This window comes from Jaculus jaculus, chromosome 4 (assembly GCF_020740685.1).
Source record: "Jaculus jaculus isolate mJacJac1 chromosome 4, mJacJac1.mat.Y.cur, whole genome shotgun sequence".
Taxonomy (NCBI): Eukaryota; Metazoa; Chordata; class Mammalia; order Rodentia; family Dipodidae; genus Jaculus; species Jaculus jaculus.
Window position 1 is genome coordinate 69,560,879 of NC_059105.1, and position 3,114 is coordinate 69,563,992.

At 40.5% G+C, this 3,114-nt stretch overlaps 1 non-coding gene across 1 annotated transcript; it reads right to left on the minus strand.

The window, feature by feature from the left end:
* Positions 1-2,716: 2,716 nt before the first annotated feature.
* LOC123460368 lies at positions 2,717-2,823 on the minus strand. Its single transcript, XR_006636933.1, has one exon. It is a non-coding gene; the product is annotated as a U6 spliceosomal RNA (small nuclear RNA).
* Positions 2,824-3,114: the final 291 nt, after the last annotated feature.

Here is a 3,114-nt window from a genome sequence, read left to right on the forward strand (position 1 = left end):
AGGATCACTGTGAGTCTGAGATCAACTGAGACTACACAGTGAATTCCAGGTCAGCCTGGGCTAGACCCTACCTCAAAAAACCAACCAAACTATACATTGAAATGATGCTGGGAAAAGTGGATTTCCACATGTAGAAGAATGAAAGTAGATTCATATCTATAACTTTGAACAAAAAGCAATTCAAAATAAATTGATTTGAGGCTGGAGAAATAGCTCACAGTTAAGTCATTTGCCTGCAAAGCCTAACAACAAGGCTTTGATTCCCCATTACCCACATAAACCTAGATGCACAAAGTGGCACACACATTTGGGGTTCATTTGCAGTGGCTAGAGCCCCTGGCATGCCCATTCTCATTCTCTCTCTGTCTCCCTCACTCCTTGAAAATACATAAATAAAATATTTTTTAAATAAATTGATTTTAATAAAAGACCCAAAACTTCGAAACTGAGAGGAAAACATTAGAGGCACACATCAGAGGTAAAAATACCTCTGAAAAGAACTCTAATTGTTCTGTAAATTATCTCAGGAATTGACAAGTAGGATTACATGAAATTAAGAAGCTTCTGCATGGCCAAAGCAACAATCATGAGAGTGAAGAGACACTCTGGAATGGGAAAACATCTTTGCCAACCATACAGCATGCCAGGGATTAATACCTAGAATCCAAAACCAAAAATCTAGAATACATAAGGAACTACAAAAATTAGGGCTGAAGAGATGGCTCAGGAGTCAAAGGCACTTACTTGCAAGGCCTAACGGCCCAGGTTCAATTCCCCAGTACCCACATAAAGCCAGATGCATAAAATAGCGAATGTGGGGGCTGGAGAAATGGTTCAGAGGTTAGGGCATTTGCTTACAAAGCCTAAGGACCCTGGTTCAATTCCTCAGTACCCATATAAGCCAGATGGACAAGGTATGCATGCATCTGATGTTCATTTGTAGTGGCTAGAGATCCTGACATGCCCATTCTCTCTTTCTATATCTACCTCTTTCTCAAATAAATTTTTAAAAATGGAAAATGTATCTAAAGTTCATTCTGTTGCACCTCTCTCTCTTTCCTTGCAAATAAATAAGTAAAATAAGGTGCTTGCCTGTAAAGTCTAAGGACCCAGGTTCAATTCTCCAGTACCCACATGAGCTATGTGCAAAAGGTGGTGTATGCATCTGGAATGCATTTGCAGTGGCCAGAGGCCCTGGTGTGCCCATTCTCTCTCTTTCTCTTTGCCTCCTTCTCTCTCTCAAATAAATAAATAAATAAATAATTTTAAAACTACTACAAAAATTAAACACCCACATTCCAAATCATCCAATTAGTAAATGGGATAATGAATGGAATAGGCAGTTCTCAAAAGAAGAAATGCAAATAGCCAACAAATGTTTGAAAAAAGTGTTCAATATCTTTATTTTTTTCTCAATTTTTATTAACATTTTCCATGATTATAAAAATAATCCCATGGTAATACCTTCCCTTCCCCCACTTTCCCCTTTGAAATTTCATTCTCCATCATATCCCCTCCCCATCTCAATCAGTCTCTTTTATTTTGCTGTCATGATCATTTCCTCCTCTTATGATGATCTTGTGTAGGTAGTGTCAGGCACTGTGAGGTCATGGATATCCAGGACATTTTATGTCTGGAGGGAGCACATTGTAAGGAGTCCTACCCTTCCTCTGACTCTTACATTCTCTCTGCCACCTCTTCCACATTAGACTCTGAGCCTTGGAAGGTGTGATCGAGATATTACTCAGTACTCCAGTCACTACTTTCCTGCACTATGATACCTTCTGAGTCATCCCAAGGTCACTGCCATCTGAAAAGAGAAGATTCTCTACCCAAAGTGAGAGTAGCATTAATATAAGGGTATGAATATTAAGAGAAGTGCTTACTGGGCAGTTTGATCAGCATAGTATATACATTTAGCCAGACAGCAGCAGACGTTACATCCCTAGGGCTCATGACTACTCCTGTTTTAAGTTTTCAGTATCAGGGATGTATTCCCTCCCATGGAGCGGGCCTCCAGTCCAATTGGAGGGAAGTTGGTTTCCACCATGATAGACATGCCACTATTACACCCGTTGGCTCATTTGGCCTGGTTGGCCAATTATAAGGCTTTCAGTGTCCACTGTTGAATATCTTCATTGGTGGTATCTCTTTCTCCCATTGAACTACAGTAGAATGGCTTCTTCCAGCTTTCTGTCAGCTGGTCTACATGAAGGCAGTTATCAGCTCAGTTCCAGCAGGATTTCTCAGTGGCTCTGCTGCCCAAGTATGTGGAGTCTTCAGCAGTAGGGTCTTACCATCTATTCCTGGTGGGAAACCAAGGGCCTTGGCAATGGCCTATAATGTTTTGGGGGCATTTAGGACCTCCCTGGCCAAGAACTCACTGGAAGGTATCCCATCCCTGGCACTGAAAATTTTCTAGCAACGATCTACGGCTCCTGAGTGTTCCATTGTCCAAAACCAGAGGATTCCGTATGATTTATTTGCATCCTCTTAGATTTTGATTAGCCCTCCCTCCACCTTTCCTTTACTCAATCTCTTCCCCTGACCTCACTTTGGGCCTTTTCACCCCCATTAATCTATTCTTCTACTTACATATATACAATACCAACCTGTTAAGTACCCTCCTCCCTTCCTTTCTCTTCCCTTTATATCTCCTTTTTAGCTTACTGGCCTCTGCTACTGAGTTTTTTCCTTCTCATACAGAAGCCCAATCAAAAATATGGAGCCCTTCACAAATTTGCATGTCATCCTTGCGCAGGGGCCATGCTAATCTTCTTTGTATCATTCCAATTTTAGTATATGTGCTGCCAAAGTGAGCACAACATCTTTAGATATCAAAGAAATGCGAAGTAAAACTGCTAACCCCTTGTAAACTGCTGTAGCCACTGGAAGTCAGTGCTGAGGTTAAAAAAAAAAGTAGAACTATCTTATGACCCAGTTATACCTCTGAAGGACTTTATGCCACCAGCACAGAGATACTTGCATAGCCATGTTTACTGCTACACTATTCTTTTTTTAAACAAAAATCCTTTTTTTTTGTTTATTTTTATTTATTTATTTATTTGAGAGTGACAGACAGAGAGAAAGAGGCAGATAAGGAGAGAATGGGTG